Source organism: Hypomesus transpacificus, chromosome 9 (genome assembly GCF_021917145.1).
Source record: "Hypomesus transpacificus isolate Combined female chromosome 9, fHypTra1, whole genome shotgun sequence".
Lineage (NCBI taxonomy): Eukaryota > Metazoa > Chordata > Actinopteri > Osmeriformes > Osmeridae > Hypomesus > Hypomesus transpacificus.
The window spans coordinates 12,958,501-12,976,254 of NC_061068.1; the positions used below are offsets into that span (position 1 = coordinate 12,958,501).

Below are 17,754 nucleotides of genomic sequence, written 5' to 3' on the forward strand. Positions count from 1 at the left end.
CCGTTTGCAGACCTCTCCAGAGTCCGCAAACGATTTACGGACCTAGCAAGCGGTTGCCTTGGAGATGACAACATGGCGTCTGCACCAGATTCGTCCTGTTTGATTTGGGATTTTCCTACGTGTTGTTATGTTATATAAAAAAATGAATATGGACTTCGACAGATCTACCAACACCTTTGTAAGCAGAGACTTGTTTAAACGTTTGTTAACCGAGACCGTAGGTCGAGGTCAACAAGAAGTCCACATTTGCAGTTTGTCGTATTACCAGACTTAACCACCTGTTTGTTTACTACACCAATTTGCACCGAACATTGCTCTGCTCTTTGTCGTATTTCAAAAAGGCAAACAACTTCCAAATAACTGAACAAGACTAAGGCCGAATCCTAATACTCCCCCTTACCCCTTCCCCTTACCCCTTCCCCTTAGTTTTGCGCGTTCCCGTGAGAGCTAGTGGTGTCCCAATCCTCTTTTGGAGCTAGGGGAAGGGCTAAGACTAAGGGGTATACACCCCTTAAAACCAAAAAAGATCGGGAGCTTACTTGAAACCTAGGGCTATGTGAAAACTGCGCGACCGGCAACAATGGCGACCAAATCATCCAGAGAGTCCGATAAATGTTATATTATCGGCTTAATTCATTGATAAAAAATTATGACAGTCTTGTTTTGTGTTATATACAGTCATGAACATATATATTTGCAACCATTTTCCTAATTGAAAAGTTTCAAAAAATCGCTAGTTTGGTATGTTAATGTTACAGTTCTGAATTGCACAACAGTCCCACATTTCTTTGACTAGCATGTCTACAGTTCTAAGTAAACTCCATTAGCAGGGAATTTCGTTTAATATCAGTGCATAACGCTACTTGCTTTGGAGATATCGATACGTGCTAGATGACGTACCTGTAACCAAGTGGCGTCCCATTTCCTTGGGCTATGTAGCCCTTACCCCTTACTTTCGAGGGCCAAGGGGAAGGGGTAAGTTAAGGGGAAGGGGTAAGGGGAAGGGGTAAGGGGGAGTATTTGGATTCGGCCTAACCCTTTTTATCAACAATTTCTTCATTGGAAGTTGCTCCCTCGCCATGGCTATCGCTGCCACTGTTTTCGGTAATAAGACTAATTTTCCGCGGTTAACATTAGCTACTCCACTCGACGTGCTCAGTATATTTTAGTGAGCGTAGGCTACCATTTCTCCGCAACTTCCTGCTGCATCACAGAACTTAAATGGACTGCTGTTCCTAATTATTCTCTATCGACATTATCGATATTATTGAAAATGAATTAATGTTACGATATCTTTATCGAGGGAAGTCATTACTTCGATAGTTATTTTTATTGATTTATCGCCCAGCCCTACTATAAACCTATTCTCCAAACAGGTGTTACTCTGTGCGTATGATGCCAGGAATATATACAAAAATGTAACATTTCAAAATTTCACAACATTTGGAATTTTGTACATTTTGATGACTTTGCCAAGCCTAGTAATCAATATTTAGAAAAAATCTAGATTCTTTACACTGCGAATCCTGTCATCAATTACCATTGACCTCTGCATTTAGATTAATATGTATGTCATGCTTTTGTGGTCGTTAGGCCTACAGTTAGAAGTCACACAGAATGTCAGGTGTACAAATATGGACACCATATGGACAAAGACAAGTTCTCTTCAATGGTTTAGCAGATCAGATTAATATTTGGAGACTTGTGTTAGCAGGTCCAAAAGAGGTCTCTTCTTTCTCATGCAAAGTGCCCTGCTGATCTTACTAAAAATGTCAAGACATGACCCTCAATCACCATATAACAACCATTGTCAGACGATGTTATGAGCTAAGGAAACAAGACTCACCTTAAGAACCTCTCTAGGGAAATGTTGTCCTGCATTTAGGCCTTCAAGATTACTGATGAATTCCGGGCACGTCATCTTCTTCCCAATATTCTGCAAAGTATTGAAAATATGTATCACTTGGCCATGATTAAAGACAATGAGACCCTAGTTAGATACATAAACAATTACACACATCTGGTCCTATTGACAGGGGTGGCACAGAAATTAGCAAGGTTTCATACAAATGTAGCAGTCATTTTTTTCATGACTACAGTATAACACAACTTCATGACTACAGTAAATCACAACTTCAGTATAAATGACATCCTTATGAATCTGAAAACGATTTACAGGTAACACATTATTGTATAAGCAGCAAGCCCAGAACACTTGAGGACGCTATGACATCTTAAGGAATTAAAGAGACAATTATGTGAAAGTTAATATATATTTTGCTCTGTTGCACTTGCATGGTGCAGTAGGGGAAGGCTTATGTATTGTAAGGTAAACAAAAACCCATGATAACTTGTTAGTTAAAATTAACAAAACTTGACAACAAACAACACTTCTTTTATCTTGATAAACCCTAGACATGATTCCACTTTTACATTGATGAGCTTCAATGTAAAAAGGTTGTTGTGTTATCAATCAATACACACAATGACACACAAACAAACCACGCATTTACTGTGACTCCTTTCAAGTAAGGTCAGTTCTCATTAAAACTTGTCCTTTCAATGCATGTTATAAGTGACAATTTCCACAAACATTAACAGCATATCTAAGATTATTTCATAGGAATGTCCCTGATTAAAATAAAGAGTGGTGCAAGTCATGACTCTGAATTGTTAAGATGTTTCTTCTTTTCTTCCAACCAAAAAAGATCAACTTCATGATAATGATAGAGTTACGTGGACCAGGTTGTTTGGCTATCGATTTTTACGTTCAACATGCAATTTATACTTTTGCATAAGTAGCCTACTATTTGCTACATGCTTCGATAGCCAAACAAATGTCCTGGTGCACGTAACTCTGTCAGGCTATTGCATTTTGTACTTCTGTCGATCAATTTCTTATTTCTTGTTAGTTACTGCATCCATTCAGCGACGAATTGTAGTACCAACCCTTTCTGTTTTGAGTTAACGTAATGTGTTTGAGTTAATGTAATGTTGTTTCCCATTTGGGGGAGCGTGTCTTTGTATTGGGGGGAGGTGAGCGAGTCATCCTATTTGGGGGGAGTTGACTCGTATTTGGGGGGAGTGTTTTCATTTGGGGGATGTACTCATATTAGGGGGTGTGGTTTGCACACCGTGCAACCACCGTTGGGCTCATGAAGATGACAAAATACCTTAATCTATTTACCCCCCGTTTAAAAACTACTAGCCCCACCTTTCACAGGTTACATGCCCCATCACAGTGGAGTTTTCTGTGATAACGCAGTCCAGTTAGAGAGAGAAAGGTGAACAACACTGGAAAAAAGTATCAATATAGGCCATGGGCAGAGCAAGTGGATGGCTTCTGGGACTTGAGCCCCAAATCTGTTAGGTTAAAACTTTGGGTTCTCATTTTCGGTGAGCACAGTCTACTCGTGGTCACTGTAATTCACAACATATATAATTCAATTTATGAAACAGAGTGGGCTATCTGTTGATATGACAATAGTTAACGTTAAATGCCAAACTGTAGGGAAGTGTAAACTGTAGCTAGTGTTTTAGTCAGAGCTAACTAGCTAACCATTGCAAAGTTGGCTAGGTTTGAGACATTATGAGGCTCACTTCCCCACTGAATTGCATAGTAAACAAACCAGACATGTAACAAACTTACATTTTGAATTAAGAATAACAATATGAGTCCAATGTAATGTTTATGTGACATAAAGCAAAAAAATTACATTATTTTGCGCTCAAATTAATCCCCAAAAATGTGTCGTAGTTGGTCGTAGGTTCAACGATACAAAAGTTGTACAGGGTTTCCGTGGAGTGTTAAAAAGTAATAAAAAGTCTTAATTTCTGAACAAAAAATGTAAGGCCTTTAAAATCTAAAAAATGGCTAGATTTTCATCCGAGGTCTTAAATTTAATCTAGTCAGGTCTAAAAAAAGTTTTACTCTCACTCTTTCCCAGAAACGCTGGCCGCAGAGAGGTAATAAAAAGTAGCAAATTATTAAGTCGTAGCCTACAGAGCTCTAGAGTTGTTGCTACAAAACCAGCAGAACGCTGCCCTCAGAATGTTGGTTCGGTGAGTTGTAGTTCTTTCTGTGGGATCTGGGTGTTGGTACCTATATGGTGATAAAACTACAAATCCTGTGATAAAAGCAATACCTGCCCGCGAAGTACGTCTGCGTCTTCTCAGAGTTTGTTAAAGTTCGGCTACGTTTGGAAAATAAAAATAACTCTAACCCTAACGAGACATGGCTAGATCACAGCGATTTTCACTGTTGGTTTACAAGCGGTACCCAGCTCCAGGTACGAGGCTCGCTGCAAACTTTGCCACAAAAATATTCAATTGGGTGTGAAGGTGCTGGAGTGTAAGGCAGATTTTCTGTGTACAGGTGCAGCCTGAATCTCTGCAAGGTCAAGAGGTCCTGCAGCGAGGCCCTCTCTGAGAAGAATATAGCACACAGCCCAGACAGTTAGGAGACAGTAAGGCAAAACATGTACAAACTAGGACTAATGTAAGTAACGACCACTTCACCTGCTGAACGTTCTAGTGTATCAGTGCACTGACCACTGAAGACCCGTTAAGGAAGTAATTCTGTGCATTCTATATCTGTAATGTCCAACTCATGTATTTAACCATGGCTGAAAGACAACGTTTTCACTCATGCTATCAGTTTGTCTTGAACTGAATGTTTGATCCGGGCGCTTGACGAATAAACCAAAGTCAAACTCCTTTCCTTTGTTGTGACTCCTTCCGGCCTGCCTTATCCAGAAAATCCATCTTATCATGGAGTCACACACTCACTCACACACTTTGTCTCTCTATTTGAGGGCAAGTTTGTTTTACCCTATTTTCATTTTGGGGGTAAGGTTTTGGGGATTTGGAACGTTGTTGGGTGTGGAAGGTTACTAATGTGATTAACTTAATTAATGCCTTTTCAATGACTGAATTCATTTAAATAAAACGTTTTTTTCTGAATTTATTTGATTTGAATTTTGGTAATGCGTCGTAATGTCTTAACACAATGTCTTAAATTTGACTTACTGAAACCTGCAGAAACCCTGTTGTAATTTAGAATTTGTGTTAAGATGACACATTTGGAGTCTTAAGAGAGACAGAAATTGCTATCTTAACATGGCCATTTTGAATGTCAAATAGTGCAAGTCCACTACAGTGACGCGATGCGAGCAACGCAATGCTTTCCATTCATTTTCAGTGGAGCCAGGAAAATCGCTTGCATGGTGCATTGAGGGTAGCGACACGATCCAAGTGATTCGAGTTGAGATTTTCTCAACTTTATGTAAATGAGGAGCGATTTTCGCGAGCGATGGTAATCGTCTTGTTTATGTGTTTCTTATAAGGTAGCAACCGTTGGTCATGGTAAACATTTCTAGCTTTCACAGTGTCAAGATGCAGGACAAACTGATCGTCTGCCCTGTTTGATACGTCTCTGTATTCGTACAGATATGTAAAAAAAAAAAAGAGGCATGGCGCAGGTTCGCCAATGTTGTTGGTGCTCCTGGTTGGGTTTTTGTACTTTTTAATTCAGTCTCGTAAAAAAAAGTAACTGAGCTAGCTAGCCCCATCGGCGGTACACGACTGGTTACCCTGAGTTCCCGGTGGCATACTGTAACATTTAATCTTTCACCCTGAATAAAATACCCCAAAAAACATCTACATCTAGCTAACGTATAGGATTTCTTGCATCATATGTGTAAAAGTTGTGTTCCATTGATATTGTGAGACTGAGTTGCACACTATTAGTGGCGTTTGCGTCCAATCTCTTACTGTAACATTTAATCTTTCACTCTGAATAAAACACAGCAAAAAAGAGCCAGAACTAGTGTGAATAGTAGATAACATTAAGATACATCTATGTGTAAAAGTTGTATTTTGATCAATATTGCGAGTAGGTAAACCCAAGTCTGCACACTTTACCATGACGTTATACGAACTACACACTAACTACCGCCATAACGCCTGGGACACAATGACTGCGAAGCGCCGTGATTAGCTGCGAAGCGCCTGGAAGCGTAGCCTTTTTCCTTTAGGCGCCCATGTTTTCAAATTGGACCGGCCACACATGCTACGAAGTGCAGCGATCGGCTCGCGATCAGCTCGCGCTCAGCAGCGATCGGCTCGCGCTCTACAGCGATCGGCTCGCGCTCTGCAGCGATCGGCTCGCGCTCTGCAGCGATCGGCTCGCGCTCTGCAGCGATTGTTACGGCAGCTGGTCTAATTTTTCCGCAAGACACTTGTGAATTTGGCTGCAGAATGATAACATACACCATATGATATGATATATCTGGATAAACAGACATGTTATTAAGATTTTACTATGTTAGTTGTAGGCTATAGCCTATGACTTAACACCCAACTTCACTATGCTGCTAACGAACGGCCAACCATGTGTTTACCCCGAAAAAAAATCCTGATTGATGATTGCCTTGACTGTTAAGTCAACATATTTGTCAGTTGTTTCTAAATAGTGTGTTTAAGAGCGTGATAGACAAGCTGGCATACACTCAAGCAGAAGAGACAGCAAAACCTTAAATCACAAACCAGCGGAGACATGACGACTGAGTTAATTATCAAAGTTGAATAGTGTAGGCCTCCAATAGAGTTGTATGAACCACAGCAAGTAGCCTATTTTACAAAGACTATAGCCTACGCCCTACGGCATAGCCGTGGGAACATTTTATCAGGGGGGTGCTGGGGGGCTTAATGTTGTGGGGCGGTGCCGCGGTGGTGGATTTTCAAGTAATATTATTTTAAATGTCAGCAAGGGGTGCTGCAGCACTCTCAGCACCCCTAGATCCCGTGGCCATGGCTTACGGCAAAGCATCCCCACATTACGTTGGGATGCTTTTGCGATGGTTGTTGGATCAGCACGTAGCCTAAACAAAGCATATGCAGTGTTTATGTCAGCTTTCAATGTGAAAAAGAAGAGAAGAGATAGGCTTGGGGACCGGCGCAGAGAAATGCATGTCTAGTGTGAACAGCCTTGCGGCATCCGTAACTGATCGTGGCGCTTCCGGGCACTTCGCAGCCATTGTGTCCCAGGCGTAACAGTGCGTGTCCACAACAGCAGAGCGGGCGGCGCGGAAGATCGGCTTCCAATTTATTTTTTATGAAACCGGGCGTTAACGCTTGCATAGTGCATTGTGGGAAGGCGAGCGGAGTGGAGCGTTGCGAGCTGAAATATTCTCAACTTTATGTAAATGAGGAGCGTTAAACGCTAGCGTTGGCCCATTGGATTGTTTTCTTGTAACGTAGCAACCGTTCGTCATGGTAAACATTTCTAGCTTTCACAGTTTCAAGATGGAGGAGAAACTAATCATATGTGGCTGCACACCCAGTCCCTATCTGACATGTGACAAGACTGTGCTACGCGCTGCCCGCTCTACACCGTTAAGACGATTACAATAGGAGTTATGCGGAGCGCTCAGCGTTCGAACCGGAAAACAGATGTAATCGTTTCCGCTTCTCACTTCTGTACACATCTGCAGCGCTAGGTGATCCAAATAACTTATATTGACAGGGAAGTTCAAGGATTTTATAAGTTGTATTACTCTCTACATTAGGTTAAGTGGGACAGGAATAAAGTGATGAGTTCATATAACCTTATAATAGCCCCTATTACGTTACATCGTTTCCCAGGAGGTAGCACTAAAACTGGCTCTACACATTAACTACAACGTTACAGTAAGCTACATAGCTACACAACTAGTGCTAAGTTATCAATGAAATATATGAATTCAGCAAATTAATTTAAGAAGCTCATTTTAATTTAGTGTCATATCCATATCATTATTCTGGTTTCTATAGCTAGGACCTATCGTTCCTAGAAGGAATTACGTTTACTAGCCTACTACTAGGCCCAAAAAAACGTTAAAGTTAGCAGGTGTATAAGATTACGCTACCGACAAAATTGACCTTTAAATAAATACTGTCACACTGGTAGTTGTTGCAGTTGATTGCCAAACACTGCATTCTTTGAGTCCACTTGGACTTCTACAGGTACAGTCTTCGTTTGACTGTTTTAATCGTCTGCGAGCAAAAAAAAGGCTACTTCCCAGGGTACTCGGGGCTCTGGAAGTCCGTTTGGCAATCCTGTGTACATGGGAAATTGTAATTAAGGGTAGCTCCTTTAAACACCGGCTATAGTAGGTGGCCTTTACTACGCTGTGTTTACCTCAAAAGCGGCCGGCCGGAAGTAGTTACATCTGTTTTGTAGAACCCGGAAGAATGTTGCGCATAACCCCTATTGGGTGCTAACACTTCAATCGTTTCTGAGGGGAAACCAGATAATGATCATTGCAAGAGAAAAAACAATTCCCCATTCAACCTATTTTGTAATAATTAAGGTTAAATATGAATTGGTAGTGACATTATTAACAACTGTATTTTGTAAGCTACTGGTTACTTATTGAGAAAAAATTTCAGCTATACAATATCATATTAATATTTAAATAAATATTTAAATTTAAGATCGATTGCCATGTTAAGAAGGCAATTTCTGTCTTAAGACAGCTAAATGTGTTGTCTTAACGCGAACACTAAATTACAGGTTTTGGCTTTTGATTATGGATTTATATGATTGAAAATGAAACTCTTAATCGCCTCTTTTAGTACTGTACTTAATTACTGGAAACCATATGCAAAACCATATGTTGACTGATTATTATTACCACTAAATGGTAGAAGATATTAAGCCTAAAGTGTAAAGATCTGGATATTAGGGGCTGAGGAGTGCGGAAGACTAGTTGTAGTTATGCTACTTCCTTCACAGGCAAAAGGGCCAAGCTATAAATCGAGTGGCACATTTATGGCCTTATATCAGTATCTGCAGCTGCACGGTTCATGGTCAGTACTACCAGTCCGACCTGGGAGAATTGTCTATGTAAAAAAGCAACTGTAATCTGAATCCTCTAGGACAAGGGACTGGGTAAGAATGAATAATGCATCTGTGACCAACAAGTATCATACCAATAGCAAAATATCACAAAATAATAGGGAGAAAATATATAAGTGAAATGTCGGGAGAAAATGTCAGTCTGATCCCGGGATCTTGCTCACGTTCTTTTGGGAATCTTTGTCACCTTGAGGACCAATAAAACACTTTGCATCAAACTTTGCTGAGTTCCAGTGCTGTTCTTAACTTGGAAAATGTGGTTGAAAACATAGTATATTTTTCACGTCAAATGTGCTACAGAGCTTTCAACGCGAGCAACCAAAAATAAATAAAAACAGGGCTGCGTCGCGCCGCTCACGTCAAGTTAGGACATTCCAACAGAAAACAAGCCAATCAAACTGCTTTTAGTGGCGTCGCATCCAGTTAGGACACAATGTGAGTAGGCTACACGCACACACTCACATACAGTATAAAAATGATGTCATAAATAGTTTGTAAAGCTCAGTAAAAATGTTTACTGTGCATAAAAATTAAGATTTGTGTGCTCCGAGTGTTAATTTAAGAGCGCATGTACTCCTTTGGAAAAAAGTAAGCGTAGACTGCTCTCAAAATGCTGAAATACTTTTGCCACTACATATAGGCCTATATAAGCACTCTCAATGTTAAATTGGTGTCAACAACAAAATGGGGTTTTGTCTTTTACATTTATTCATTTAGCAGACGCTTTTATCCAAAGCGACTTCCAAGAGAGAGCTTTACACAGTGCATTGGTCATTGATAATAACAACAAGATAGGCCCTAAAACATTGCGGGTAGCCAAAACATGAAGCACATATTGTAAACAACCAAAATAAGTGCCAAAGAATCAGAATCAGAAAGGGATTTATTCGCCATGAAAGTTTGCACAGACAAGGAATTTACTTGCAGGAATTTACTTTACTACTGGCAGGAAGGTGCATACAATAAACATATAGGAACGTAAAATTAAAATATGAGGACTATCTATACTAAGGGTACATAAACTAGCAGAACAAAGTGGAATTAGAATTAAATAAAATGTACAATAAAATTAAATATAAATTGCCATGAAATAAAATATAAGTTCCCAATTACAAAGGGAAGAACCATAAGAGCATGTATTTAAGCCAGTTACAATTAAACAACATGAATTGATATAAGTGCAAGTGTACCAAGTGTAGAAAAGCAAGCAACAGTAAAAAATATATTTACAGTATATTTCACAGCGAGTACAACAATTTAAATCAGTTACCACTAACAGACAAGAGCAACAAGTCTCTAAACAAGAGTCATTGTGATCCTTGAGGAAACTAACATTGGGACCAGTAAACCATTCCTAAGTACCGTTGTACTCCCGGAACAAGTGCGTCTTGAAGGTGGGGAGACAGTCAGTGTCTCTGATGGAGTTGGGAAGTTGATTCCACCACTGGGTGGCCAGACAGGAGAAGAGCTTGTGTTGGGACCGGGCGGTCTTGAGCAGTGGGACCACCAGGCGGTTGTCTGAAGAAGATCGTCGATGGCGGGTGGGGGTGTAAGGGTGCAGGAGAGACTTGATGTAGTCGGGTGCAGTCCCATTCACCGCTCGGAAGGTCAGTACCAGGGTCTTGAATCTGATGCGGGCCGTGATGGGTAGCCAGTGGAGGGAGATGAGGAGTGGGGTAACATGGCAGCGTCTGAGTATATTGTATACTGGGGAGTCAAGTGGCTGAGCGGTTAGGGAATCGGGCTAGTAAACAAAAGGTTGCCGTATCGATTCCCGGCCGTGCAAAATGACGTTGTGTCCTTGGGCAAGGCACTTCACCCTACTTGCCTTGGGGGAAAGTCCCCTGTACTTATTCTAAATCGCTCTGGATTAGAGCGTCTGCTAAATGACAAAATGTAAATTGTAGACCAGGCGGGCCGCTGCGTTCTGAATCCTCTGAAGGGGGCGGGTTGGGCATGCTTGGAGACTGGCGAGCAGCAAGTTGCAGTAGTCCAACTTGGAGAGGACAAGTGTTTGGACTAGCAGATGGGTGCTCAGACAGGTATCTCCTGATCTTCCGGATGTTGTAGAGGGTGAATCTACACGACCGGGAGACTGCAGCAATGTGGGCTGTGAGGGAGAGCTCGTCACCCATGGTAACCCCAAGGTTCCTGGCAGAGGATGAAGGGGTCACCGTCGCAGATCCCAGGGTGATTGAGAGATCGTAGGAGATGGAGGGTTTGGCCGGGATGATGAGAAGTTCTGTTTTGGCGAGGTTCAGCTGGAGGTGGTGCTCTGTCATCCAGGTGGAGATGTCTGTGAGGCAGGCCTCAATCCTAGCTGAGATCCCCGGATCAGTCGGGGGGAACGACAGGTACAGCTGCGTGTCGTCATTCTGTACCTTTTAGGTACAAAATGGTTATAGGTCACTTTAACAGGCTATTCATATTATAAAGGGACAAAAGATGGGCCAAGCGGCTCCAGTGAATACTAAAATAATGAGCAGACGGTGTTTGTTCCAATGACTTACAGTTCCTGCCAACACAAGCCGAGTTTGTATGTTGACAGTGCAGACAAATGTTCAGACTGGCACAAGATTACTACAAGCGACAGAGCTAAGTTTTGATCTACAGAGTTGAAAATACTGACATGATATCACTATATACAAATATTATTCAAGTGTAAAAGTTATAGGCAATGATGGGTCATGGTTGTGGGCACAAGGCTTGTGCACATTATTTTGGTATAAAAAGGGGCACTGTAACCTCAGAACTCATGCCAATCTGTGATTCACACAGCTTCCAACATTCTGTTAAGGCATGTTGACTGGAGGTGAAAACTAAAAGTAAGGACAGAGAATAGCTGTGCACTCTATAACTGGTTTATAGCTCCAGCATACACCTGCGGATTTGTCACAGAGAAGATAAATACACCAAGTGGCCTTCAAATCAATATACTGACTCGTTTTCACCCAATGCATTAAAAAGTACTTCTAGAATGATGAAAGGGTCCACCCATTGGGTATATGCTGAGCCTCACAATTCAATTGATGGTGGGTCATACAGTGATATGGACAGAGGAGCTGTGCAAATACAATTGATTTATTTTCTCCAAATGAGAATGATTCTATACACCCATTTAGCAACATCCAGAAACACCACTGGATTACTACAATTACAGTGCTTTCTAGATGAAAAGAGACAACTCCTGTCCATAGCAGTAATAGAAGTAACTTATATGACTGTATGGAATGGAATCTTGTGTTGCAATGTCAGTTATCATCTGATTACACTATCCTGTATTCTGTTATTGTGCTTTTAACAGTTTGTTAAAAAAATATACATAGAGGTTGTTGTTTTTCTACATTTTATTCTACTTTGCAAGAAAAAAAGACTTTTTATGTAGATCCATAACATTTTACATATAAACATGCTGCTATGAAACCCTGTGGAAGATTTGTTGGTCAAATAAAGCCTTACCACGTTATCTTTTCAGCAACAGTGCAGCAACAAATTAAAAAGGTTCCTCTATTTGTCATTGTGTGGGATGCTACTGCCAAGAAGTGACTATTTTGACTGGGAAATACCACATATCTCCACATGTGAAAATGTGTGTAATGTAGTAGCACAGAGGTCAACATGATGAAAACAAAAAGGTTGAAAGCTTGGCAAAGCAGAAAGAACTTACATGGCCATGAAGGTCCGTGTTCAACAGCATCAATGCACATGTAAGGCAGTGCACTCCATCTGCGAAATGAGATGAAATAACAAAATGTGAATAATTTGCAACCGTTCTGATAACCATAGACTCTATATGTTTTCCTAAAAATTACTAGTATAATAACTAATGACATGGTCCACAAATTTACAAAGTTGTTGGTCACCTATCTATGGAATTGCAAACACTTCACATACCAATACTCCAAATATCTAATGCATTTGAAATGTCACATCTTCTGAAGGCAAGTGTATAAAGATGATGACAGTTATATCAACCATCTCTATATAAGGCCAAAGTGTTACATCAGTTCCATGGCAACAGTCTTGGCAACAAGTATGCTATATTTTAGCTTTACCAATCTACTGGTCACATAGGCTTGTTGGTACCGAGACAGTTGCTAAGGGGACTGGAAAAAATATGGTATTTTAGCTATGCATTTTAAGAGAGGCACATTTATTTGATTTAATTACATTGATATGGTCAAAAAAACTCAATAGATCTGCTGAGTTAAAGATGTAAAAAAACAATACTTATGAAAATGACAAAAACGTCAGGCAACCATGATGTTTTAAGTTGTTTACCAAGTGCCTGAATTGGACGAAAATGTGTGGAACATGAATCCCTCAGTTTTTTTCAACACATCTTTTTCCTTTAGCTAGAGCAACATTACTCAAGTTTGTGCTTTGTCCACAGTGAGCTCCTAAATGTAAATTCATAAACTAATCCTAAAAAAGATCAACTTGGAAATCTCTCTTCAAAACTACATCATGGTAGGAATTTCCGAGTTACATGTTTAGAACATCTGAAAAACCATACTTTAAGGATACAATAGGTAATTTCTTCACAAGCGTGTGTACTAAGAGGGTATTGGAGGCTGTATGATAACTTCAGTGAATTTAGTTTAGTTACTAAACTAATGCAATGAACAAAGGCATTCGCCTTTGAGACTAAGCTCTTAACGCACCGGAGTTCGTACTAAGGGAAACAAGTAAATCCTGTTTCGTTATTTAGAAGCTAATTCACTTTCACAACCAATATGGCCACAGTGCTGACTGCTGGCGTAACATTGAATTGGCTGCTTTCAAAGGGATTTGCTGTAACAGAACGATAATAAAAAGTGGATATAGTATAGATCAGTGAACTTTGTTACATTAATTAATTTGTCAAATGTCAAAACTGCCTGCACATTTCAAATGTACATTTCATGCGCTATATGGTGAATTAGGCCTACAAATATGACTGGCTCAACCAGTGTGCATGTAATTACTTCTGTTATTAATTAAATGTCTAGATGTTTGTGGTGGTAAGACCATTTAACTAGGGCTGCAACTTACGATTATTTTAGTAATCGATTAATCTGTTGATTCTTTTTTTCGATTAATCGATGAATCGGATAAAAAACTAAAAAGCATTAATTTCCAACCCTTTATTCAAAAACATAACTGACAGTGCAAATTCAGAGTGCAAAACATCTTCAGAATATCAAATCCAAAATATTATAAAAGCCATTTTTCAAAATGGTATGGGTAGTTTTCACCCGGTCCCTAGCGCGACGCTGCAAAGTAACGTCTTCCGAATGTGAGATGAATGTCGAATATGAAGCTAACTTCACTATGGTCAATTAACACACCTTTTCGACGTATTTAGTGTGAAATGCTCCCACACCTTGGATGACTTAGGCCGTACTGATTTCTCCGCCATGTGTTTCAGAACAACGTTATTCAACAACGTCTCACCGATGGTTTTTCCTCTACCTCCGCGCTCAACTAAACTTTTTTTTATACTCAAACATTTCCGCAACTTATTGAGTGGTGTAATAATCGCGCGACACAACGAATCGATAATGAAATTTGTTGCCAACGCTTTTAATAATCGATTTTAATCGATTCGTTGTTGCAGCCCTACATTTAACATAAAACCAACATAATAAATGTTGATAAACACAAGCAATTTATAACGTACGAAACAGCAGACAAATTAAGGCTACATAATCATTTGCATGAATGTAGGCTACCACAGCATTGGCAATTTGACTAGAATAGATGATGTGGAGGTTGACCAAGTACTTCAGAAATGACAGACTTTTGATCATTTGTGATCTGAGAAATATTAGGTACCAAAACCACTGAGAAGAACTGTCATCACCCTCTGCATCACAGGCACTGCACTATCTATAATTCCAGGAATCTGTGTGTGCCATACATTTTCTCATGGGAACTATATACACTAGCTACTGTTCAAGTAATGTGAATTTTTGCGTTTCACTGAAATCTTAATCACCGACTGCATCGCGGGCACTGTGCACTAGTCTATCTAATATACCAGGAATCTGTGTGTGTGCGGTTTTATAATATGATTTTAGGGCAACAAGTTTCCCACAATAGGGGTTATGCGCAACATTCTTCCGGGTTCTACAAAACAGATGTAACTACTTCCGGCCGGCCGCTTTTGAGGTAAACACAGCGTAGTAAAGGCCACCTACTATAGCCGGTGTTTAAAGGAGCTACCCTTAATTACAATTTCCCATGTACACAGGATGGCCAACGGACTTCCAGAGCCCCGAGTACCCTGGGAAGTAGCCTTTTTTTTGTTCGCAGACGATTAAAACAGTCAAACGAAGACTGTACCTGTAGAAGTCCAAGTGGACTCAAAGAATGCAGTGTTTGGCAATCAACTGCAACAACTACCAGTGTGACAGTATTTATTTACAGGTCAATTTTGTCGGTAGCGTAATCTTATACACCTGCTAACTTTAACGTTTTTTTGGGCATAGTAGTAGGCTAGTAAACGTAATTCCTTCTAGGAACGATAGGTCCTAGCTATAGAAACCAGAATAATGATATGGATATGACACTAAATTAAAATGAGCTTCTTAAATTAATTTGCTGAATTCATATATTTCATTGATAACTTAGCACTAGTTGTGTAGCTATGTAGCTTACTGTAACGTTGTAGTTAATGTGTAAAGCTAGTTTTAGTGCTACCTCCTGGGAAACGGTCTAACGTAATAGGGGCTATTATAAGGTTATATGAACTCATCACTTTATTCCTGTCCCACTTAACCTAATGTAGAGAGTAATACAACTTATAAAATCCTTGAACTTCCCTGTCAATATAAGTTATTTGGATCACCTAGCGCTGCAGATGTGTACAGAAGTGAGAAGCGGAAACGATTACATCTGTTTTCCGGTTCGAACGCTGAGCGCTCCGCATAACTCCTATTGTAATCGTCTTAACGGTGTAGAGCGGGCAGCGCGTAGCACAGTCTTGTCACATGTCAGATAGGGACTGGGTGTGCAGCCACATATGATTAGTTTCTCCTCCATCTTGAAACTGTGAAAGCTAGAAATGTTTACCATGACGAACGGTTGCTACGTTACAAGAAAACAATCCAATGGGCCAACGCTAGCGTTTAACGCTCCTCATTTACATAAAGTTGAGAATATTTCAGCTCGCAACGCTCCACTCCGCTCGCCTTCCCACAATGCACTATGCAAGCGTTAACGCCCGGTTTCATAAAAAATAAATTGGAAGCCGATATTCCGCGCCGCCCGCTCTGCTGTTGTGGACACGCACTGTTACGCCTGGGACACAATGGCTGCGAAGTGCCCGGAAGCGCCACGATCAGTTACGGATGCCGCAAGGCTGTTCACACTAGACATGCATTTCTCTGCGCCGGTCCCCAAGCCTATCTCCTCTTCTTTTTCACATTGAAAGCTGACATAAACACTGCATATGCTTTGTTTAGGCTACGTGCTGATCCAACAACCATCGCAAAAGCATCCCAACGTAATGTGGGGATGCTTTGCCGTAAGCCATGGCCACGGGATCTAGGGGTGCTGAGAGTGCTGCAGCACCCCTTGCTGACATTTAAAATAATATTACTTGAAAATCCACCACCGCGACTCAAAGAATGCAGTGTTTGGCAATCAACTGCAACAACTACCAGTGTGACAGTATTTATTTACAGGTCAATTTTGTCGGTAGCGTAATCTTATACACCTGCTAATTTAAAGTTTTTTTTTGGCCTAGTAGTAGGCTAGTAAACGTAATTCCTTCTAGGAACGATAGGTCCTAGCTATAGAAACCAGAATAATGATATGGAAATGACACTAAATTAAAATGAGCTTCTTAAATTAATTTGCTGAATTCATATATTTCATTGATAACTTAGCACTAGTTGTGTAGCTATGTAGCCCACTGTAACGTTGTAGTTAATGTGTAGAGCTAGTTTTAGTGCTACCTCCTGGGAAACGGTCTAACGTAATAGGGGCTATTATAAGGTTATATGAACTCATCACTTTATTCCTGTCCCACTTAACCTAATGTAGAGAGTAATACCTCTCGATATCTCGATATCCTTGTAAAGTTCTAACTTTGCAGGTGTCTATTTCAGAACAGGAGTGCAGTGCTGCGTTTGATGTTTGGATAAGCACTTCGAGATCGCTAAAAAGTAATTCACCAAAATGGATCTCTTTCAGTCATGTTGGGCAGGCATTATACATAGAGTTGAGGCGCACTATAGGCTACTCAACATTTATCTGAGCTTCACTAAGCATTTGAAATACTGACCTCACAGGCTTGTCTTTATGGATGAAATGCTAGATCGCTAACTAAAATAAATATCATATTGAAAGTGGATACTTTTTTCAGTAAACCTGGAAGGTTATTAGCTACAATACTCGCGCAACACTGTGTGGAGTTAAAATGCTGTGTATTGCTCTGATGAGTGTTTTGGGAAAATTAAATAGTCCTACAAAGTGCATCGCTTTCCATAACAAATTCATTAAATACATGTGGATTCTGCGAAAGATTTCAAACGGCAATACGGCCAGGTGAGCAGGGTTTTCTGTTTGGATGAAATGTTAGCTAGCTAACTAAGAGAAAGACCATACACTTGGATACTTTAATGCAGTATAGCTGGAAGGTTATTAGCAAAAATTGTGGTTGTGTACACTACACAAACTAACTAGTGCTGATTGCTGGCATAACATTGAATCAGCTGCTGTCAAAGGGTTTTCTTTAGATTAAATGCTGGTTAGATGAAATGCTGGCTGACAACATAAAGTGGATACTTTATTTCAATATGCATGAGTTTATTTTGTTATATGAATTTATGCATTTACGTATGAAAAAACTCTGCCTCCAATTCCGA

General features: G+C 40.2%; 1 long non-coding RNA gene across 1 annotated transcript; it reads right to left on the reverse strand.

Annotated features, from left to right (window-relative positions):
- Positions 1-1,845: 1,845 nt before the first annotated feature.
- Positions 1,846-14,254, reverse strand: LOC124470628. Its single transcript, XR_006956442.1, has 2 exons — positions 12,567-14,254; positions 1,846-1,936 (listed from the first exon to the last, which is right to left on the reverse strand). It is a non-coding gene; the product is annotated as an uncharacterized LOC124470628 (long non-coding RNA).
- Between the last annotated feature and the right edge of the window lie 3,500 nt (positions 14,255-17,754).